Source organism: Anomaloglossus baeobatrachus, chromosome 12 (assembly GCF_048569485.1).
Source record: "Anomaloglossus baeobatrachus isolate aAnoBae1 chromosome 12, aAnoBae1.hap1, whole genome shotgun sequence".
In the NCBI taxonomy this organism is placed as follows: Eukaryota; Metazoa; Chordata; class Amphibia; order Anura; family Aromobatidae; genus Anomaloglossus; species Anomaloglossus baeobatrachus.
Genome location: NC_134364.1, coordinates 102,385,123 through 102,410,016, shown reverse-complemented (window position 1 = coordinate 102,410,016; position 24,894 = coordinate 102,385,123). Strand labels below are relative to the sequence as shown.

General features: G+C 48.2%; 1 protein-coding gene across 1 annotated transcript in view; it reads right to left on the bottom strand.

Annotated features, from left to right (window-relative positions):
• ADAMTSL4 (ADAMTS like 4) overlaps positions 1-24,894 on the bottom strand; it is a 189,411-nt gene that overhangs the window by 131,905 nt on the left and 32,612 nt on the right. The window lies entirely within an intron of this gene.

Sequence of the window (24,894 nt, the reverse complement as noted above, 5' to 3'; positions counted from 1 at the left end):
GTAGAAATTGTAAAAGTCAATATCGAGTTTTTAGGAAAAGATTCAAATTAGGAACTCCATTTGCAAACACGTGTTTAAGGATTTTTTTCTCCTCATCAGTGCATAACAGGAGAACTGGTTGGCTAGGTGAAAAGCCTCTGTGTCACGTCCCCACCAGAGCCTGCTCCTGCGACTTCTACTTCGATCACCAGGCGGCGCCGTGTTCCCGCCGTTGACTGTGCTGGTGATAGGAGAGGAGTCAATGCCAGTGGCTCTGGTGGGAGCAGGCTCCACTCATCCACTAAGCTGGGTTTCCCTGGGACTTACAGTACCACTGGTTGACTGTAGGTGGCATGTGTCTTCCAGCTGAAGTTACCACCATTCAGCTACAGCCAATGGGAAGACACCGCACCCTTCTAATTCCCCCACCTGTCTGCTGGTCACTGCCAGATATAGTTTTGAAACCCTGCTTTTTGGTTCCCACTCTGTTCTGAATAGTGGTTCCTGTGTTTTGACCTCTGCCTGTTCTCCGACTACCCTCCTGCCTGCCGTTTCTGTACCTCGCTGCCATATCCAGATTTGACCTTTGCCTGGTTTCCTGACTACGTCCTAGTCTGCCGATTTTGTTCCTGTTTTGCGTCTCCTGGTTTGACCCTGCCTGACTATTACTCTCATCGGACTGCAGCCTTCCACAGGTAGTGATCTCAGGGGCCCAGTGTAATTCCAAATCCCTGTATAGGGGTTAAAGGATTTGGGGGTTTTCAGGGTCCTGCTTTGTGAGCGGCTTTCCTCCAGCCTGTCCATTACAGCCTGTCTGAGTCTTTTGTTCCAGGCAGGCATTACAGTCTAACAGTGGGTTTAAGTGGTATGGATTCTTCTTGTGAAGAGTCGAAAGAGGCTACTTGCATGGCCTAAAAGTCTGTGTGCCAACTTGTCGCTCTTTACAAATAGAAACCATACTCCTAAGATTTCCTTTCAGAGTTATCTTATCTATCCAAATCTATTCTCCTGCTTTGCACTGATGAGGCGCAAGCAGCCCGAAACACGTTTGTGCAAATGGAGTTTCTAGTTGGGCATCTTATCCTAAGTAATGTGGCAAAGATTGCCAAATGGACGATAAGTGATGAGTCCTGCAATTTAGGCAACTACTCCTGCAGACCCGTAATGGGAACTGGGCAAGCTAGGAGTGACACTTACCAAGGTTTTGTGGAAGTCCACTTGAACAGTATGTCACTGACCTATACAGAAGCCCCTTCTCCTTGGTAAAAGTTCCCTTTCAAAAAACACACACATCGATGACTTAAAATACTTGCTTATCCCAAATGAAAGTTAGGAAAATATTTTACTGCTTGTTATTAACCATTTTGAAAGGTCTCAACAAAAATAATAAAACAAAATATTCCAATATCTTTATCTATAAACCACCATCCGGATGGGACATCAAGAAAACAATTGTTCTTCTGGTCTCATGTGTGGGAAATAAGATATTCTTGATAAATTTTGTTTATCTTTTTTTATGCGGTTTAAGGAAATCTGAAAATTCATTAGAGTCTTCTACCACTCATAGGACACTGACTGACGTACCCCGCAGGGAATGATCCGGGTTTATGGTGGGACCTAAATACCATTTGCAATAGGCAACTAGAGGTACCCGAACTCAAAACCAAAAACAACATTTATTTGCATTCTTAAATTTATGTGCCTAACACTAACATTAAAACCACGGCACAGGGGAGACATTATACATTCTGTCTCATAAGGACTACCAGGCCATGGATCTGAACTTCCTATATCAATCAATTGGAGTGGAGGTTAGTGTGTATTTATGGAGGGACCTAGAGACAGGGCCAGTGCCACCACCCTGCGCACCCGGGCAAGTGCCAGGGCCCTGGACAAAAAGGGGGCACTGTTTGGGACACCGTCAGCCCTGCTTGCTTGACGGTGTCCCCAGCCCTTTATTATGAATGGGGCACGGGTAACTGTCTCCCCCTCCCCGTGTGCTCTCTTCTCTAGTGAGCTGTCTCTCTGCACTGTATGATGAGCGCAGCGTCCTGACTGCTCCTGGCTTATGAATAGTAATAAGCCAGGAGCAGAGACCAGTAACGTCACCTGACACCTGCAGTCAGCACTGATCTCCTGCAATGCTGGGACACCGCTCAGCAATAAGGAAGACGCTGCACGCATCACAGCGCAGGGGGAGAAGAGAGAGCACGGAGTGAGAGATCCCACAGGGAGAGGAGAGAGAGCACGGGGGAGAGAGCGCATAAGGGGACAGACTGCACAGGAGGAAAAGAGCACGGGAAGAGAGCGAGCACATGATAGAGACTGCAAAGTGGAAGAACAAAGCACAGGGGAGAGACCACACAAGGGAAGAAGAGAGAGCACACGGGAGAGCGAGAACACAGGATAAAGACTGCAAAGGGGAAAAAGAGAGAGCATAGGAGAGAGACTGCACAGGGGAAGAAGAAAGAGCACAGGGGAGAGACTGCACAGGGGGAGAAGAGAGAGCACAGGGCAGAGACTGCACAGGGGGAGAAGAGAGAACACAAGGGAGAGAGCGCACAGGGGGAGGAGAGAGAGCACATGGGAGAAACCACACAGGGGAGAAGAAAGAGCACAGGGGAGAGCGAGAGCACAGGATAGAGACTGCAAAGTGGAAGTAGAGAGAGCACAGGAGAGAGACCACACAGGGGAAGAAGAGAAAGCACAGGGGAGATAGCAAAAAGTGCGAGAAGAGAGAGCTCAGTGGAGAGACTACACAGGAGAGAAAAGAGAGCACAGGGGAGAGACCGCACAGGGGGAGAAGAGAGAGCACATGGGAGAAACCACACAGGAGAGAAGAGAGAGCACAGGGGAGAGCGAGAGCACAGGATAGAGACTGCAAAGGGGAAAAAGAGAGAGCATAGGAGAAAGACCGCACAGGGGAAGAAGAAAGAGTACAGGGGAGAGACTGCACAGGGGGAGAAGAGAGAGCACAGGGGGGAAACTGCACAGGGGAAGAAGAGAGAGCACGGGAAGAGAGCGAGCACATGATAGAGACTGCAAAGTGGAAGAACAAAGCACAGGGGAGAGACTACACAAGGGAAGAAGAGAGAGCACACGGGAGAGCGAGAGCACAGGATAAAGACTGCAAAGGGAAAAAAGAGAGAGCATAGGAGAGAGACTGCACAGGGGAAGAAGAAAGAGCACAGGGAAGAGACTGCACAGGGGGAGAAGAGAGAGCACGGAGTGAGAGACCACACAGGGGAGAAGAGAGCGCACAGGGGAGAGAGCGCACAGGGGGAGGAGAGAGAGCAAAGGGAGAAACCACACAGGGGAGAAGAAAGAGCACAGAGGAGAGCGAGAGTACAGGATAGAGACTGCAAAGTGGAAGTAGAGAGAGCACAGGAGAGAGACCACACAGGGGAAGAAGAGAGAGCACAGGGGAGATAGCAAAAAGTGCGAGAAGAGAGAGCTCAGTGGAGAGACTACACAGGAGAGAAAAGAGAGCACAGGGGAGAGACCGCACAGGGGGAGAAGAGAGAGCACATGGGAGAAACCACACAGGAGAGAAGTGAGTGCACAGGGGAGAGCGAGAGCACAGGATAGAGACTGCAAAGGGGAAAAAGAGAGAGCATAGGAGAGAGACCGCACAGGGGAAGAAGAAAGAGTACAGGGGAGAGACTGCACAGGGGGAGAAGAGAGAGCACAGGGGGGAAACTGCACAGGGGAAGAAGAGAGAGCACAGAGGAGATACCACAAAGTGCGAGAAGAGAGTGCTCAGTGGAAAGACCACACTGGAGAAGAGAGAGCACATTGGAGAAACCACACAGGGGAGAAAAGAGAGCACAGGGGAGAGCAAGAGCACAGGATAGAGACTGCAAAGTGGAAGTAGAGAGATCACAGGAGAGAGACCACACAGGGGAAGAAGAGAGAGCACGGGGGAGAGATCGCACAGGGGGAGAAGAGAGAGCACAAGGGAGATAGCACAAAGTGCTAGAAGAGAGTGCTCAGTGGAAAGACCACACTGGAGAAGAGAGAGCACATTGGAGAAACCACACAGGGGAGAAAAGAGAGCACAGGGGAGAGCAAGAGCACAGGATAGAGACTGCAAAGTGGAAGTAGAGAGAGCACAGGAGAGAGACCACACAGGGGAAGAAGAGAGAGCACAGGGGAGATAGCAAAAAGTGCGAGAAGAGAGCTCAGTGGAGAGGCTACACAGGAGAGAAAAGAGAGCACAGGGGAGAGACCGCACAGGGGGAGAAGAGAGAGCACATGGGAGAAACCACACAGGAGAGAAGAGAGAGCACAGGGGAGAGCGAGAGCACAGGATAGAGACTGCAAAGTGGAAGTAGAGAGAGCACAGGAGAGAGACCACACAGGGGAAGAAGAGAGAGCACGGGGGAGAGACCGCACAGGGGGAGAAGAGAGAGCACAGAGAAGAGACTGCATAGGGGAGAGACCACACGGGAGAAAGAGAGTGCACAGAGGACACATCGCAGAGGGGGAGAAGAGAGCACAGGGGGGAGAGAGCACATAATGGGAGAAGAGACAGCGCACGAGGGGGCATTATATTTACGTTAATTGTATTATTTATATGTGACACCCTGGACTAGCCAGGTAGTCCCAGATAGCGCCCCGCATAACACCAGTCCCACACAAGGTAACACCAGCCAAACCATAAACCCTAGTCACCTCCCGCAGAGCTTGATGGACACACCAGGGGGCGGAGCCAAGCAGTTGGCACACCCACCGAGGAGTTCAGGGGGCCTGAGGCAGGAAACAGTTCAGTCAGTTCTGGGTTGGTTCTGAGTTGAGCAGTGGAGGAGGTCAGTCCTGTGGTACAGGCCTGTGACAGACTGACAGGTATCAGGGTCGGAGCCCTGGCACCTTGGCTAGGAGGCATACGTTGGCCTAGCCTGCAGGAGCTGGGAAGACGGTTCGGTGGAAAAGTGGTGGACCGGGACAGGGTAGTGGCCCGCCGGTACCGACCCGGGGAACTGACTGGAAACCGGAGCACACAGGGGGGTACTCAGACACTAAAATGAGGTCCAGAATCCACTGGACTGAGTTAATTCACTGATTGCGGTCTGGACTATAGGTCCTTTCCCACCCAAGTCCCGACTGAAGACAACAGCCCACCGAGTGGGATAGAAAGCCACTGCACAGGCAGAGAGATCCCACGGGCCAGCGTCTGCGGGCAAACGGGCTCCTCCAACATATACAAAGCTGGGGAGCGGACTCCCGTCACTGAAGCGCAGGCAGTCTACACATACACTACACGGTGCAGGAGAAAGACAAAGACCACCGAACCGAGTGGGGGACAAGACGCAGCCGGCTGTGGGCACCGACCACCATCAACTTGGTTTAAAAGAGACTTGTGTGTGTCAATAACAGTGAGTACAACAGTGCCATCCGGCCGCGCACCGCCCAGCTACTCTCCCCAACGGGTCCCGGGGCCATCATCCCTGCCCACATCTTGCTGCATAACCATCTCCCCCGGGTGCCCCGTAACTGCAGCGGTGGCATCTACACCTTCACCACATCCCGTGGGTGGCGTCACGAACTTAAACACGGCTCCGGCCGTACACCTACCTAGCACCCCCCTAAGTAGCACCAGCATCCTTTCAGAGTGAAGTGACCCCGAGTCCGGAGGTGCTCGAGCCACCCACCAACGAGCTCGGACCCGAGCGGCTCGGCTGCAGCCGAGTGCGGGGCGGTACATATACATAATATATATACAGTCAGGGCCAGAAATATTTGGACAGTGACACAAGTTTTGTTATTTTAGCTGTTTACAAAAACATGTTCAGAAATACAATTATATATATAATATGGGCTGAAAGTGCACACTCCCAGCTGCAATATGAGAGTTTTCACATCCAAATCGGAGAAAAGGTTTAGGAATCATAGCTCTGTAATGCATAGCCTCCTCTTTTTCAAGGGATCAAAAGTAATTGGACAAGGGACTCTAAGGGCTGCAATTAACTCTGAAGGCGTCTCCCTCGTTAACCTGTAATCAATGAAGTAGTTAAAAGGTCTGGGGTTGATTACAGGTGTGTGGTTTTGCATTTGGAAGCTGTTGCTGTGACCAGACAACATGCGGTCTAAGGAACTCTCAATTGAGGTGAAGCAGAACATCCTGAGGCTGAAAAAAAAGAAAAAATCCATCAAAGAGATAGCAGACATGCTTGGAGTAGCAAAATCAACAGTCGGGTACATTCTGAGAAAAAAGGAATTGACTGGTGAGCTTGGGAACTCAAAAAGGCCTGGGTGTCCACGGATGACAACAGTGGTGGATGATCGCCGCATACTTTCTTTGGTGAAGAAGAACCCGTTCACAACATCAACTGAAGTCCAGAACACTCTCAGTGAAGTAGGTGTATCTGTCTCTAAGTCAACAGTAAAGAGAAGACTCCATGAAAGTAAATACAAAGGGTTCACATCTAGATGCAAACCATTCATCAATTCCAAAAATAGACAGGCCAGAGTTAAATGTGCTGAAAAACACCTCATGAAGCCAGCTCAGTTCTGGAAAAGTATTCTATGGACAGATGAGACCAAGATCAACCTGTACCAGAATGATGGGAAGAAAAAAGTTTGGAGAAGAAAGGGAACGGCACATGATCCAAGGCACACCACATCCTCTGTAAAACATGGTGGAGGCAACGTGATGGCATGGGCATGCATGGCTTTCACTGGCACTGGGTCACTTGTGTTTATTGATGACATAACAGCAGACAAGAGTAGCCGGATGAATTCTGAAGTGTACCGGGATATACTTTCAGCCCAGATTCAGCCAAATGCCGCAAAGTTGATCGGACGGCGCTTCATAGTACAGATGGACAATGACCCCAAGCATACAGCCAAAGCTACCCAGGAGTTCATGAGTGCTAAAAAGTGGAACATTCTGCAATGGCCAAATCAATCACCAGATCTTAACCCAATTGAGCATGCATTTCACTTGCTCAAATCCAGACTTAAGACGGAAAGACCCACAAACAAGCAAGACCTGAAGGCTGCGGCTGTAAAGGCCTGGCAAAGCATTAAGAAGGAGGAAACCCAGCGTTTGGTGATGTCCATGGGTTCCAGACTTAAGGCAGTGATTGCCTCCAAAGGATTCGCAACAAAATATTGAAAATAAAAATATTTTGTTTGGGTTTGGTTTATTTGTCCAATTACTTTTGACCTCCTAAAATGTGGAGTGTTTGTAAAGAAATGTGTACAATTCCTACAATTTCTATCAGATATTTTTGTTCAAACCTTCAAATTAAACGTTACAATCTGTACTTGAATTCTGTTGTAGAGGTTTCATTTCAAATCCAATGTGGTGGCATGCAGAGCCCAACTCGCGAAAATTGTGTCACTGTCCAAATATTTCTGGACCTAACTGTATAACCTCTATATTCTAATCATGAATTGTGGTTAAATGTGTTAAAGGGGCCCACTAGGACTTTTTTGTCCAGGGCCACAAAAACCTGGAGCAGGCCCTGCCTAGAGAAACTAAGTTTTCCTTCAAGAACAGATCTACAGCACTAAATTCACTTGTCATATTCAGAAATACTTAGGCTGCTTTCACACATCCGGTTTTTGCAGTGCGGCTCAATCCGGCTCAAAAACCTATGCAACAGATGCAGCGAAAAAACGGATCCGATGCATACGTTTTTCTATGTGGCCCGTCCGTTTTTTGACGGATGCGGCTTGATACTGAGCATGCGCAGTGAAAAAAAACCGCATCCGGTTGCCGGATGCTGGTTTTGCCGCAGGACGCCGCATCCGGCATCCATAGGCTTGCATTGTAAATCGCGACGCATCGCACCGGATCCGGCGCGATGCGGTTTTTTCGCCGCACAAAAAAACGTGCCAGGGAACGTTCCATCCGGCCGCCGCATAGGCTAAATATGCCACATCCGGCAAAAACGCGACGCAACGCAAGGCCATGTGTGCCGGTCAGCAAAAACCGGATGTGTGAAAGCAGCCTAACAAGGAACTCAAGATACTAGAAAGGACATCATCTCAGTAGGACTACATCTCATGTTGTAGGGGTGGTGGACCAACCTAAACCCAGCTCCATCAAATTTAACATCAGATAAAGGCTCAAATATCAAACAAAAAAAAAAGCCAACCCTTCAAAAGTTTCAGAAACTATCCCAATAAATATTACTGGAATAGATAGTTTCACCCTGTTAAGAAGAAGGTGTGGTATTTAGTATATGTGCGTCGCCTGATGTATATCATGAAGACACCCATGTGCGTGCCGTTTACATTTTATGTTAGGTAGTAACCAAGCCCTCCACGTCCTGTCTTCATTCCGAGGGACTGCGAAACACAAACACAGCTGCATTTCTGTCACAAGTCCAATATTTTGTGTAAAAGCTGCACATTACATGCCGCCGAATGATTTGTAACTCACCAGACACCATTTAACTACCATCACCTGGTCACATCTGTTCGGAAAGTAGCATTACGCACAATGTCCTTTGCCTACCTTGACCAAGACTGTAAAAGAAAGTTGACACTGAGTATTTGGTGCAGATTTGATTTATTTGACGCCAATTGTAAAAGTTTAGGAAATTTGATGGAGCGGATGAATTTGAACAATTCAATTAGCCTTCAAAGAGTGCCCAATACAGATCGAAAAGACCCTCAGATTGTCACACGTGATTTCAGGGCAATTGAAAGCTTTGTCGTAATTGGCAAATTAATTTAGCACAAATCAAATATTTCTGAAAAATGTGGTGGAGCTGGTGATTTTCACAATATTCTCTCATCTCTAGAACTTACCATAAAAGTGGTCCTCAACTGAATAATATTATGTGATCTGATCCATCTAGTCGTCCTGACCATTCTGAGGTCTTCATAACCAACTGGTTCCATGTTTCCCCAAAAATAAGCCCTAAAAGGAATTTTCAGCCTTTTCGGCGTACCACAAATAAGCCCCAGTTGTGGTTCAATAATGAAGTGTCCATACGGCTAAAAAAGTTAAACATACTGCAGGACACTTCATTATAGAAAGCAGTCACCTCAAAAAGAGAAAAGAAAGAAGACAGAAGACCCCGCAATCATACTCACCAGACGCCAAACGAGAGGACCTGCAGTGGAACGCATCAAGGACCTGCGGTGGAACGCACACCCACACACATCAGATTGCGCACACAAATGGTCGCACACCCACACACACACATCGTATCGCACACACATAAGGTCGCACATACATAAGATCGCACACACAAATTACATTGCACACATAATCATGTCAGATCGCACACAAACTCACCACATTTGGTGATAACTATTGCTTCTGGCCGGCATGGGAGCCTTGAATGCAGTGCAGTGGAGTGCAAAAACCTGTGGTGAAACACATTGATCCTTTCCACAGCAGGTCTTCGATACATTCCCACGCAGGTCCTCACACTCCACTGCACTGCTTCCCAGGTTCCCCTGCCGGCCCAAAGCAATAGGTATCACCAGACCTTGTGTGGGTGCGATTGTGTGTGCGATCTGATGTATGTGAGTTTGTCGGCCAGAAGTAGAGGAGGACTGCTGTGGAGCATACCTGGTGGGAACACCCACCAAAGATCACAGGAGGACCTAGGAGCTACGCAGACGTCCAGTATCTGATATGATTCTCTTGGGAAGGGGGGGGGCTGCTTTTTTGGGGGGGTAAACTTACCCCCAACCCGTGTTTCCCCCAAAATAAGCCCTAGCTCAATTTTCAGCCCACAAATAATATGACAGATGGTATTAGAGAAGCTCTACCTGAGGCAACCGCTAAATTGTGCCAAGACTAGTTACTTCTACTCCTTACAAGGTGCCTGAACAATAATATAGCTACTATAGTAGGTTATGACTCTTCTTACCCAAGCTTCGAGATCAGTAGATTCTTGAAGATCACTTGCCTTCTTAGAAGTAGAGAAGATGTAACAGCCTAAAACACGAGTTATATACACTAGACTCTCCGTCTGCACAAGAAGAGGAAGTGCACATTTCTTCTTCTGAGAAGTACAAAGTACCCAGGGTTACCAAACACACCTGCATTTCTTCAAACTAAAGCTGATGTTGAGTTTTTGGATAATTTATAGGTTTCTGTGATTTTTGTATGTGTGTACTATGTAAGCTCTAATTTGTAGTCTGACGGATAGCACAGTGGCTTAGGATAGGAAGGGCAACATGGGTGGTTGTCCTGGGTGCAAAATGCTTAGGGGTGCAAAATTTTGAAAGAAATATGGACATCAACGTGACACTGATACGTTTTGTATCTTGCGATAGAGCAGGAAAGCCATAGGATCCCAACACTCTCCATCATGTAGGCCTACAAGTTGTCATCATCTGTGCATAATCACATCACAGAATTGTGCTCTCAGTGCAAACACATGCTTGTGGATTTTGGCACCACATCGGTGCAAAGCAGAACTGATTTGGCTTGGTGGGATGCCTTTGACAGTGGATTTAAGAGTTAAGGTTTATACTTGTGGAAAATGTCACTTGGATTTTGAAATTCCCAGGGAGGAATTGTATGCTCTAATAGTGTCCCTATGCCAGCTTGACAAGGAGAAACCATGCCTCTTAGATTTTCTGTCAGAGGCCTCTTACCCAGCCAAATTAGTTCTCCTGCTTTGCTCTGATGAGGGGTAAACACCCTGAAACACTTTTCTGTAAATGAAGTCTTTAGTTTGGCTTCTTCTCCTCAGTCATGTGGCAAGGCTTATTAAAGGGTCGATATTAATTTTTTTTTTTGAGCAGGAATAGCACAAGTTTTGCATTACTCCTTTTCGAAAGTGGACTTAGGTAGCATCATTACTTTTCAATGGGGCACTCAAATTTTCTTAAGGGGATCTCAGGGCTTTATTTGTCTGCACTGGGTCCTGGTAACCCACACTACACTACTGGGAGAGTTAAACCATTTACATTGACTTCCTAGCGCCTAAATTGCCTTGTATGGAGTTGATGCCCACTTGTCTCAATGGGTTTAACTCCAGGTCCTCTGATTTTCCTTCACTGTGTGAATTAAGAGAACTTGGCTCCATAAGAGGCCCCTTTACAAATGTCTAAATCGAAAGAACAAAGGATTTGGCATGCTGAAATCCAAAACATCGATTCCACTTCCCACAATTAGCAGATGAGACAGTTAGTTAATCCCTTTGATTTTGGTGGGTACGGTCACATTTTCTCAATTGTATGGTCAGCTTTAGAATTGGTGCAATTGCTACAACTGGTGGCCAGCACGGACAGGAGTAAAAGCTAAGTCCACCTTTTAAAATGCCCCCAAAACATTGATTCAACTTTTCCCTCTTCCCTCACATGAGTTAGTAGACCAGCCATGTACTGTAGATATTGGTGAATTTGGCCACCCTTCTCTCATGTGTTTTGGACAGGCTTTAGAATTGGTGCAATTGCTACAACTGGTGGCCGGCACTGACAGGAGTGAAAGCTAAGCCCACCTTTTAAAGTGCCCCTAAAACACCGATTCAACTTTTCCCACGTTCCTCACATGAGTTACTAGACCAGTCTAGTAGATATTGGTGAATCTGGACAACTTTTCTCTTACGTGTTTGGGACAAGTTTTGGAATTGGTGCAATTGCTGGAACTGTTGGCCGGCACACACAAGAGTGAAAGCTAAGCCCACCTATTAAAGTGCCCCCAAAACACTGATTCAACTTTTCCCTCTTCCCTCACATGAGTAAGTAGATCAGCCCTGTAGATATTGGTGAATTTGGCCAATCTTTCTCTCATGTGTTTGGACAAGCTTTGGAATTGGTAGAAATTGCTACTAGTGGGTGGCATGGACAGGATTGAAAACTAAGGGTACCATTTAAAGTGGCCCCAAAACAGCGATTCAACTTTTCCCTCTTCCATCACATGTGTAAGAAGACCTGACCAGCCATGTAGATATTGGTGAATTTGGCCAACCTTTCGCTCATGTGTTTTGGACAAGCTTTGGAATTGGTGGAATTGCTACAACTGATAGCTTTTACTCCTGTTAGTGTCAGCCAAGCCATGCCCCTAAAACACTGATTCAACTCTTCCCTCACATGAGCTAGTAGACCAGTCCCGTAGATATTGGTGAAATTGGACAACCTTTCTCTCAGGTGTTTTGCACAGCCTTTGGAATTAGTGGAATCACTACAACTGGTGGCCGGCACGGACAGGATTGAAAATTAAGCCCACCTTTTAAAGTGCCCCCAAAACACTGATTCAACATTTCCCTCTCATGAGCTAGTAGACCAGTCCCGTAGATATTGGTGAATTTGGACAACCTTTCTCTCATATGTTTTGGACAAGCCTTGGTATTGGTGAAATTGCTACAACTGGTGCATGTCACGGACGGGAGTGAAAACTAAGCCCACGTTTTAAAGTGCCCTCAAAACACTGATTCATCTTTTCCCTCTTCCCCTGCGTTAGTAGTCTAGTCTTGAAGATATTGGAGCATTTGATCAGCCTTTCTCTCATGCTTTAGAATTGGTGCAATTGCGAGGCCAAGATGGTTAAGTAAAATGGTGACCTTCAGATTACAAAGGCTGCTGTTTTTAGGATTACGTCCAGATCTCACTTTCAAGGACCTCCAGAAGCTCTGAACTCGAGAGAAAACATGAATGTTACATTTGGACGAGGTTATTATTGGGTACTATGGGATTTGGGAACGTAGCCCAACTGGAGTAAAGTCCTGTACAGCAGCATTGGACGGAGAGGGTATATACCTTGGACTGAGAACAATATATCAATTTCCTACTAAATACCTCCAGCAAGCTGTGTAAACTCGGTCTAGTTAAGCAAATACTGTAAGAGGAAAGAAATGAGACATTTTGAATATAAAAAGTCTTTGTCAGTCCGGTCATTGCCCAAAGCCCTGAGTGTTTACTAATAGTCTAAAATCCATGCTCGAAAGTCCAAATTACACTCGAGGAGCCGTACAAAGAGGCCTCTATTGAGGACAGGAACAGTATGAGTGCTCTGTGAATGTACTTAGTGTGCGTGGTACATGGGTTTGATCCCGTGTTAGTCATCCCGTGTTACATGTTCTACTGTTTACAATCCACCATGAATAATCTGGTAGATCAGGATCAGAAATGATGACGAAATGTTCCAACCCTTTTAGTATCATTACAGTGGCAAATTGCCGTGAAAAGATGAGGAAGAGGTAGGACAATAAGTGGCATACAAGGGACAGGGCTCCAATAAAATGGCCGCCATAGGTTCCCCATGTCACTCTCTTTTTGACAGCACCCAGAGCAAAGTAAATATTGTGCCCCATAATCCAGAAACAATGCCCCCTTTAGAAAGTGTTAGAGGTTGTCCAAACTTGGGATTCATGTCTGCAATTCCTCTACATGACTGCAGATTTGTTAATCCTGACAGTGCGGATGTCAGGATTCTCCGGCAGCAGGAGTAGGCGGGCACGTGACTGCAAGCATTCGATTTGGATACATACGGTCATGTGCCAACTAGACGGATATGTCTAGTCGGAATGGGGCAGTAAGTATGCAAAACATATACTTGCAGTCACATGCCAGTCTGGAGAATTCTGACAGTGAGCACACTGCACGCACTGTGCGCTGAAGTCTCATGGAGTAATTGTACACTTAAAATCATGTCTTAATGCCCTCTCCAAAAATAATAATGCCACATTTGTGCCACTCTGCGCCTAATCAGAGTGAACAAATCCCGTTCTCCCCTGCACACAGTGTGGACCAGCACAGATGGCTAATGCAATGATGTCAGAATTCTCTGGTGGCAGGATGAGGTGGGAACGTGACTGTAAGCATTTAATTGGGATACATACGGTCACATGCCAACTAGACTGACCTGTCTAGTCGGAATGTGACTGAAAGTAGAAAAACATATATTTGGGGTCACACGATGGCTTGAAGAATCTTGACAGTGCGCACATTGCGCATTGTGAGGATCAACAAGTCTGAAGTCTCATAGAGTGATTGTAGACATGAACTCAAATCTTAATGCAGTCTCCAAAAATAATAATGACACCTTTGTGTGACTCTGCGCCTAACCGGAGCAAGTAAATCCCCTTCTCCTCTGCTTGCACACAGAGTGGGCCAGCACAGATGGCTAATGCAGTGCTGTCAGGATTCTCCGGTGGCAGGAGTAGGCAGGCACGTCGTAAGCATTTGATTGGGATACATACGGTCACATGCTGACTAGCCTAACATGTCTAGTCGGAATGTGGCTGGAAGTATGCAAAACATATACTTGCGGTCACACGAGAGCTTGAAGAATCTTAGCATTGCGCACTGTGAGGATCAACAAGTCTGATGTCTCATAGAGTAATTGCAGACTTGAACCCAAGTCTTCGTACCCTCTTCAAAAATAATGTTGCCACCTTTCTGCCACTCTGACCTAATCGGAGCAAGCAAATTCCCTTTTCCTCTGCACACAAATTAGGCTTGCACAGATGGCTAATGCAGTTGATGTCAAGATTCTCATTAATGTAAGCATTTAATTGGGATACATACGGTCACATGCTAACTAGACTGACATGTCTAGTCGGAATGTGGCAAGAAGTATGCAAAATACGAGAGAGTGGGCCGGCAAAGATGGTATAATGCAGTGATGGCAGCGTGCCACATCTTGCAGGCCATAGATCTACATATGCCTATAAGATGGAGAGTGGCACTATAGTGCCATGTTCTACTACAGGAAAGGGCTATTGGGACACCTGACCAATAACCTGGGGCATGAGCACTGCCCGGCCGTTGGAGCTAAAGAGGTCACTTCTTATCTTTTAAAGTGCACCCCTAAGAATTTAGCCCCCAGGGCAGCTGTCACTATGGCACATGCCACGATGCCACTGGCAATAATTGTAGTTTTGGCCATGAAGAAAATGCAAAACGTTACAGTGAAGAATGAAAAAAAACAAAGCAAAATTAGGGCAAGGATGCGGCGGAGAGGTCTGTCCTGCAATTCACAGTCATTTAGCTTGTAAAAACTAGGCAAAGACTCCATTATTTTGCAAATTTTACGCTGGGCTTGTCACTGAATGAAAGTGCTGGGAATCGGCATCACATGAGAACAATGACCTTCAAGTGACCTCCCACCAGGACATTTTATTTTGCAAATTGAAAGGAAGGCAGTAATTGCCCAGGCATTGTTCAAGTGACAGGCAGCGGAGTATAACTGGCAGAGATCTATCTGTGACTTTTATTAGAGGAATTATCATAAAAATCCACCTGGCAGAGGCTTGTAAGAACCGAGCGGCTCTGCAATTTGGAGGGAATCTTCTGTTCGCAACTTAGGGTGGGGAAACAATTGCAAACAATATGAAATGACATAATCTGTCAGCGGGATGAGTACTCCGAGGAAGCGCCGCAATCATACACTGGTGGGATGGTACCTTAAAGAGACAGCAACAAAATTAGAAATTTAAAGGGGCTTTATTATTATTATTCTTATTATTGTTTTGCCTTAAATGCATGTATTTGGGACCAAAATTCATTTTTGCAATTGGGGTGTGTTAAATATTTTGCACCACTTGGCTTTTAACTGTAACGTCTGCCCTTGACCACAGACTCAAGATGACTGTCCCACATAGACTAGGTCTAGCCACCAAGTCTGCAGGATCTCAAGAACCCTGAAACCCTTTAACCCCTGTACAGGGAATTGGAATTACACAAGGTCCAGGAGATTGCTCCCTATGGAAGGCTGCAATCCAGGAAAGAGCGGTCATCAGGCAGGGTCCAAACCAGGAGGCACAAAAAGGGACAAACTCAGGAGGCAGGAGCGTAGTCAGGACATCAGGCAGAGGTCAAAACCGGAGATGTCAGCGAAGTACAAGTACAAGTCAATGAGCAGGCAGAGGTCAAAACATAGGGATCAATATACAGAACAGGAACCAGACACTAGCAGGAATACAAAACTATCTCTGGCAGTGGTCAGCAGACAGGAGGGGGAATTAGAAGGGTGGGGTGTCTTCCCATTGGCTGTAGCTGAATGGTGGTAACTTCACCTGGAAGACACACGCCACCTACAGTCAGCCAGTGGTACTGCAGGTCCCAGGGAAACCCAGCTTAGTGGATGAGTGGAGCCTTCACGCATCAGAGTGTGACGCCCCTGAACTAGTCAGGGTGTCACAGGGTACTGCACCCCTATCCTTCTGGTGCAGGACTCAAACCCCCATGGTTCTGGGATCCTAACTTTTGGTATTGCTCCATGAGCATGCAAATCCTAGTCACACCTCACACCACATCCTGTCAGGCACACCAGTGGGTGGTCTAGCCGGAACATGGCCACCCGCCTAGGGGTCAGGCAGACTGGTAGGAGGGAGGAAGTGCAGAGCAAAGCTAAAGCAGAACAGTAGTAGCTTACAAAGAGTGAGAAGCTGGGAGTTGGAGCTCCCTGGGAGACGTTGGCTAGTTCGCAGACGGTGGTCTGGAACTGAAGGAGTTGGAGACCCGGTCGCAGGGAATTGGAGAAAGTTGCCAGGCTTCGTTTTGGGGAACGGCGGGCACCGGAGTACCTAGTAACCGAACCGGTACCGAGCACGGCGGGCTACTGGACCCTAGATCAGGGAGTAGCTTCACACAACCTGATAATTAACCTGTGGAGGATAGTATCTTTATGAACTTTCCCCTGGAGCTCAGAGATCGAAGGCACCAACACAACGAGGGGGAAAGAGCTTTCCAGCTTATGTGGCCCACTGAAATCGCAAGTGTCAGCCATCGAGAGCACAGCTCCTCTAACTAATCGTAGGGAGCGGGACCCCGAAAGCTTCAGGCTGAGGGGTCACTCAGAAAAGTCTAAACATAGTACATGGAGGCAGGTCCAGAACCATCAGCAATACCAATAGGGACGGATTCCCAGACGAGCTCTCCCGAGTGGCAGCGACACCTAGAGACTTGGTGTACTTCTCTGTCAGAGTCTGCTTAATGGTCGCACCAACATCCACATGGGCTGAGTGAGTACGCTGATTCCCCTGAATCTCCCTGCCTGGCCTGCACCACGCTCCCCTAAACCTTCACCATCCAGAGTCCCGGGCCTCCCCTACCCATGGAGGGAACATCATCTGGCTGCCCTGCTCCATCTCCCCCAGGTACTCCCATCAGCAGCAGCGGTACTCCCCTTACCGCGAACCATGGGTGGCGTCACGAACACTAACCCCCCTGTAAATAGTCCCCCTTTTTATTTTCGAGTGGCCGTAAGCCCCCAGGTCCGGAGAACCTCGAGCCACAGCAACCCTGGATCTGAGCAGTCCAACTGCTGCAGGGGCGCGGTACACAAGAAAGGGTGCAATCCAGGAAAGAGTAGTCGTTAGGCAGGGTCCAAACCAGGAGGCACAAAAGGGACACAATTGTCAGGCAGGAGCATAATCAGGAAATCAGGCAGAGGTCAAAACCGGAAATGGCAGTGAGGTACAAAAACGGCAGGCAGGAGAGTTATGAATGAACAGGCAGGGGTCAAAACACAGGGATCAATAGTCAGAACAGGAACCAGCACTAGCAGGAATACAAAACTATCTCTGGTAGTGACCAGCAGACAAAAAGGGGAATTAGAAAGGTGTGGTGTCTTCCCATTGGCTGTAGCTGAATGGTGGTAACTTCAGCTGGAAAACACACGCCACCTACAGTCAGCCAGTGGTACTGCAGGTCCCAGGGAAACCCAGTGGAGGAGCGAAGCCTGCGCCTACCAGAGCCACTGGCACTGACTCCTCTCCTATCACTAGCACTGTCCATGGCGGGAATACGGCGGCACCTGGTCGCAGGAGCGGACTCCAGTGAGGACATGACAGTAACAGGCTCTTTGTGCTCCTGCATATTCAACTTTGATGTGGTCTGTGGCCATAAATTCACTGAGAGGAGGTCAGAAAAAGACATAAATGGTAACAAACTCCTCCACCTGTAAATGATCTCATTGATGAATTTTCAGTTTTGTAGCAAGGTCAAGGTGGAATTCCAATAATACCCGATCATGATCAATTTTTCACTAAGATACGTGACAGCTAGTTAATGATTGAGGCGGGAGTATATAAGTGAGGTGTTACATTTTACAGCAAGGAACCAAAGAAAGCGATCGGGGAAAATCTGAAGAGTTGGCGTCAATGTTCCTCTATCACCTTTTGCCTCCACGCTGAGTGTACATAACATTTAACAGCCCGAGCACAATATCCAGGAATGTGGCTGCGAACTGGTCAGGACGCCGCAGCCTTCCAGTATAAACACTTGTCTCTTTCAGGTTTCCAGTTATAAAACTGCTAGGGGAAAAAATGGTGGCTTAGGTTAACCAGGGCATTTATACATAGTAATTCTAAGGCCGAAGGTTGTCAACACTTGGCAAAACATAGTAGATCCTACGGTTTAGTGCACCACAAGGGTGGGGGGTGATAAAGACTTCAAGGGATTCATCTGTCTGTCAGGAATACTGGAGCATATCATAGGCTGCCATTTATAGCAACAAAATATGATGATGTTATGATTCTGTGATATCACTTCATGAGGTCATAATGCTACTGAAGAAGAAACACAAGCTAGGTTAATTATGTGATGGCCAGATGAGGGATCACTAAAGAAATCATAATTGCCAAGTCCCACATTTTTAGAAGCAATCGTGGCATATATTGGTGTGTGACGCCCTGGGCAAGCCAGGGGTCACAGGTAATGACATCACCACACCCTACACCCCGGTTAGGTACACCTAAGCTAGACCAGAAATCCTTGTTGCCTTCCTCCAGGGGCTGAGGTCCACACCAGGGGGTGGGCCAGGCGGTTGGCTCCGCCCACCGAGGAGTTCACAGTCCTGGAGGCGGGAAAACCAGGCAGATGAGTTTTGAAGTTAGAGTCGAGTGGTAGAGGAGCAAGTGAGAGGAGTTGAAGTGGAAAGAGAAAAAGTAACAGAGCAGCCTGAAGTTGGTCCGGGTGTGTGCCCCGGACTGAGACAGCAAGGTTAGCAGACGGCGGTGACCGTCTGCAGGAGTGGCCTATCGGAGGTGCCGTAAGGACCGTGGACGGGTGGTGGCCCGGCGGTACCGGACCGGTACACAAGGAGAAGCCAGCACCATTGGCAGGGGCCTTTCAGATCCCGGCAAGGCTAGGAGTTGCCGTGAATTTGCCAAATCCGTCAGTGAAGGGGACCTCCAAACAACTAAGTCCCGATTGAAGGCAACCGTCCAACCGTAGTAGAGAGACACCGCCACCGCCAAGGCACCAGTTTCTCAGGGCCAGCGCCTGCGGGCAAAGATGGGCTCCTCCGGCCCATGTCCAAGTCGGGGAGCGGGTTACCGGTGGGAACCCATCGCTACCAACATTACACAAGGTGCAGGGAAAGAGACAGTCACCGTTAACTACCGGGGAAAAGCAACAGCAGCCGTCCGTGGGAACCGTCTTTCCAGCCGTGTGTTTTACCGAGAACTGTGTCAACGTCTCAGGCTGAGTGAGTACCACCGTGCCGTGCGGCACCGCGCTGCCCCCGCGACCCTGCACCTCACCAGGCCCCGCACCCGGCCTGCCATCCACCCCTACCCCATCACCGGGCCCCGGGACAACCAACCCCCTACCCACGGAGGGGAGAAATAACAACAAAGCTGCTCCCTGTCACCGCTCCCGGGATCCCCATACAGAGCAGCGGTGGTGTCCACACAATCACCACAACCGTGGGTGGCGTCACGGACAATAAATCCCCAAAACCAATCCCCTTTTCACTCACGGGCGAGGAGCGCCGCTCGAGTCCCTGGGATCCGGCCCATCGCTCGAGCCACCGAGCAGCAGCGGCCGCAGCAGCAGCGGCAGCCGGACCCGAGCAGTGGGAGAGCGCAGCGTCCCCTCCTCCGCCCGCGACAGGTGTTTCCTGGAAGTAAAAGGGGCAGGGTTGTATAAACATGGGTGTTCTTGCCTGATTTCGTGGGACAGTAAATGAGCATCTGTGACGCCCTGGGCAAGCCAGGGGTCACAGGTCATTGCACCAACACACCCTACACCCCAGTTAGGAACACCAAAGCTAAACCAAAATCCTTGTTGCCTTCCTCCAGAGGCTGATGTTCACACCAGGGGGTGGGCCAGGCGGTTGGCTCCGCCCACCGAGGAGTTCACAGCTCTGGAGGCGGGAAGAACCAGGCAGTTCAGTTTAGGAGGAGGAAGTGGAAGGAGTAAACAAGAAGTTAAGCTAGTGACGAAAAGGAGTAAACAGCTAAGATGAGCTAAGGAAGTGAAAGTGGAGTGAAGTAGAAGGAAGTGGTAAAGGAGGAGTAGGAGAAGTTGAAGGAAGGTGAAAGGTGACAGAAAGAAAGCCTGAAGAGAGTCCAGCTGTGTGCAGGACAGGGTCAGCAAGGTCAGCAACGGCGGTGACTGTCTGGAGGGGGACCGTTTGGAAGTTCCTGGAAGGACCGCAGACGGGTAGTGGCCCGGCGGTCTGGAGCAGTGTACCAAAGGACAGTCAGCACCAGGGCAGGGGCCTCTCGGATCCCGGCAAGGCTAGGAGTCGCCATAATTTGCCGAATCCGTCAGTGAAGGGGACGTAGATCCCCCAACAACCAAGTCCCGATTGAAGGCAACAGCCCAACCATTGTAACAGAAACACCGCCACCGCCAGGGCACCAGTTTCTCAGGGCCAGCGCCTGCGGGCAAAGAGTAGAGCTCCTCCGGTCCAGCTTGAAGCCGGGGAGCGGGTTACCGGTGGGAACCCATCGCTACCAACACAGAAACAAAGGTGCAAGGAAAAGGGACATCACCGTCACCTACTGGGAGAGCAAGTGCAGCCGTCCGTGGGAACCGTCTTTCCAGCGTGTGGTTTACCGTAAAACTGTGTCAACGTCTCAGGCTGAGTGAGTACCACAGTGCCGCAAGGCACAGCGCTGCCCCCGCGTCCCTGCGCCCACCAGGCCCTGCACCCTTTCACACCATCACCGGGCCCCGGGATCACCAACCCCTACCCACGGAGGGGCAACACAACACCTGGCTGCTCCGCATCACCATCCCCGGGATCCCCATATTGAGCAGCGGTGGTGAAATCACCACAACCGTGGGTGGCGTCACGGACAATAAACAATCCCCACACCCAACAAACCCCTTTCACTCACGGGCGAGGAGTGCCGCTCAAGAACCCCCGGGATCCGGCCTACAGCTCGAGCCACCACTGAGCAGCAACCGCCGGACCCGAGCAGAAGGGGGTGAGCGTAGTGTGCTGACACCCTCCTCCCCGCCCGCGACACATCCCTATTTTACCAATATAGATTTTGGCAAGTGTGCCAGAAGGGCTCATGAAAGATGTCCATAAAGGCCTTTTGAGAGATGTCCATAAAGGCCCCATGTGAGATGTTGCTAAAGGCCCTCTGAGAGGAGTTCCAAAAGGCCCCACTAAGAGATGTCCCTAAAGGCCTTCTGAGAGATGTCCTTAAAGGATTCATGAGATATGTCCCTAATGCACCTCTGAGAGATGTTAATAAAGTCTCCCTGAGAGATGTCCCTAAGGACCTCCTGAGATATATCCTAAGAGATAACTGAAGGTACCTGAAGGCCCCTGAAAGATGTCCCTAAAGGTCCCCTCAGAGATGTCCCCAGAGGCCTTTTGAGATGTGTCCATTAAGGTTCTCTGAGAAATGTTCCTAAAGGCCCCTTGAGAGATGTCCCTAAAGACCTTCTGAGATATGTCCCTCAAGATATCTTAAGAGATGTCCCTAAAGGCCCCCGGAGAGATGTGCCTTAAGGCCCCCTTAGAGGTGTCCTTAGAGGCCCCCTTAGAGATGTCCTTAGAGGCTGCTTTAGAGATGTTTTTAAAGGCCCCCTGAGAGATGTCCCTAAAAGCATCCTGAGATATATCCCTAAAGGCCTCCCTCCTAAAAGATATATCCCTAAAGGCCTCCTAAGAAATACAGTGCCTACAAGTAGTATTCAACCCCCTGCAGATTTAGCAGGTTTACACATTCGGAATTAACTTGGCATTGTGACATTTGGCCTGTAGATCAGCCTGGAAGTGTGAAATGCACTGCAGCAAAAAAGAATGTTATTTCTTTTTTAATATTTTTTTTAAATTGTGAAAAGTTTATTCAGAGGGTCATTTATTATTCAACCCCTCAAACCACCAGAATTCTGTTTGGTTCCCCTAAAGTATTAAGAAGTATTTCAGGCACAAAGAACAATGAGCTTCACATGTTTGGATTAATTATCTCTTTTTCCAGCCTTTTCTGACTAATTAAGACCCTCCCCAAACTTGTGAACAGCACTCATACTTGGTCAACATGGGAAAGACAAAGGAGCATTCCAAGGCCATCAGAGACAAGATCGTGGAGGGTCACAAGGCTGGCAAGGGGTACAAAACCCTTTCCAAGGAGTTGGGCCTACCTGTCTCCACTGTTGGGAGCATCATCCGGAAGTGGAAGGCTTATGGAACTACTGTTAGCCTTACACGGCCTGGACAGCCTTTGAAAGTTTCCACCGTGCCGAGGCCAGGCTTGTCCGAAGAGTCAAGGCTAACCCAAGGACAACAAGGAAGGAGCTCCGGGAAGATCTCATGGCAGTGGGGACATTGGTTTCAGTCAATACCATAAGTAACGTACTCCATCGCAATGGTCTCCGTTCCAGACGAGCCCGTAAGGTACCTTTACTTTCAAAGTGTCATGTCAAGGCTCGTCTACAGTTTGCTCATGATCACTTGGAGGACTCTGAGACAGACTGGTTCAAGGTTCTCTGGTCTGATGAGACCAAGATCGAGATCTTTGGTGCCAACCACACACGTGACGTTTGGAGACTGGATGGCACTGCATATGACCCCAAGAATACCATCCCTACAGTCAAGCATGGTGGTGGCAGCATCATGCTGTGGGGCTGTTTCTCAGCCAAGGGGCCTGGCCATCTGGTTCAAGATGGAAAAAATCAAGGTGTTGCAGTGGCCTAGTCAGTCTCCTAACCTTAACCCAATTGAAAACTTGTGGAAGGAGCTCAAGATTAAAGTCCACATGAGACAGACACCCAAAGAACCTAGATAACTTGGAGAAGATCTGCATGGAGGAGTGGGCCAAGATAACTCCAGAGACCTGTGCCGGCCTGATCAGGTCTTATAAAAGATGATTATTAGCTGTAATTGCAAACAAGGGTTATTCCACAAAATATTAAACCTAGGGGTTGAATAATAATTGACCCACACTTTTATGTTGAAAATGTATTAAAATTTAACTGAGCAACATAACTTGTTGGTTTGTAAGATTTATGCATCTGTTAATAAATCCTGCTCTTGTTTGAAGTTTGCAGGCTCTAACTTATTTGCATCTTATCAAACCTTCTAAATCTGCAGGGGGTTGAATACTACTTGTAGTATATCTAAACGCCCTTTGAGAGACGTCCTTAAAGTCCTCCATACAACTTTGGCTGGACCAGCCGATAATAGCAGTCCCAGCGGACAGTCTGTGTGTATTGTAGGGCTCCCCAATTCTAACCAGACAGATGATGTTGGGGGAGATAAGGATCCGACATTTTGGATTGTGTTCTCTAGGAGATGAGCTGCCACCAGAGGAGTTTGGTAATGGCTCTCAAGTAGAAAACCGCTAAAAAATCAGTTCTCCAGAGCACAAGGAAGAATACATACACAGATTTACACTTGATTGTAAAAAAAAAATAATACTACAATACTGTATAAAATGTGCACAATTAAAACACCATAAAAATATAATACTACCCTGTAATCTGTATATGTGGTTATAGTAATACAGTAAGAGGAAAGATGGGCCAAATTATGATTACTGAGTGCAGGGATAATGATAGCTAAAGGAAAACGAGAAGAAGAACAAGTGCCAGCGTGCTCACAAGACGGAGGTTATACTAAGAAGATGCACCAGATGGGCCAATGTCACTGGGGAGCGGGGTGCGGTATACATGTGACACGGGGTATCCACAGTCCTGGCCACAAAACCTGCATTGGCTCCCTACCCCATAACTTTCTGTCCTGTAGGCCACTGTAGTCCTATGGCCAAAAGGATGTCCTCGATTATGCCACTTCAATGCTCCACTGATCCGCTAATAAAGCAGGGGAGAAGACGACTCGGTCACTCAGATTAGGGTAGTATTGATTTTATTATTTGGAGGTAGGAATGGGTATAATTATATTTTAAGGGGGCATTAATACTGGTGTTTTAAGGGTGCACTCTGAAGGGATACTCTTTGTTTCAAAGCTGCACTCAGGATGGCACTCTTTGTTTCAAGAGGGAACTTCTAGAGAATAATGTTTGTTTTAAGGTAGGATTCAGCTGGGGGGGGCACTTTGTTTTTCAGGTGTACTAGGAGGTGTGTGGGGGGCACTCTTTGTTTTAAGGGTGCGCTTAGGAGGAAACACTGTTATAAGGGTGCACACACTAGGGGCACACTTAGTTTTAAGGTCACACTCATGGCAGATATGCTTTGTTTTAAGAGTGTACTAACTGGGGCATGCTTTGTTTCAAGGGTACACCCAGGGTGGGGTACTATTTGTTTCAAGGGTGCACACTTGAGGTGGCACTTTGTATTCAAGGGTCCACGCTTGGTTTTAAGGCTGCACTCAGACAGGCACTCTTTGTTTCAAGTTTGAACGTCAAGAGAATAATCTTTAAGGGTCAACTCTGGGGGGGACACTTTGTTTTACAGGTACACTCGGGAGTGAGTATAAGGTGCACTAATGATAGGCACTCTGTTTTAAAGGTACACTCAAGGGGACACTTTGCTTTAAGGGCACAGTCAAGGGGGACACTTTGTTATAAGGGTGCACGCACTGGGGACACTTTGTTTTAAGGGTGCACACACGGGGGACACTTTGTAATAAAGGTGCTCTCAGGGAGACCATTATTTGTTTCAAGGGTGCACTTGGGGGAACACAGTTTTGAGGGCACACGCGGGGGGACGTGCATGGGGGCGCTTTTTGTCGTAAAGGTGCACTTGTGGGGTACACACTTTTTGTTTTAAAGGTACTTTCATGGGGAGCACTATTTGTTTCAAGGGCGTATTCTATGTTTTAAGGGTGCACATGGCGGGCAC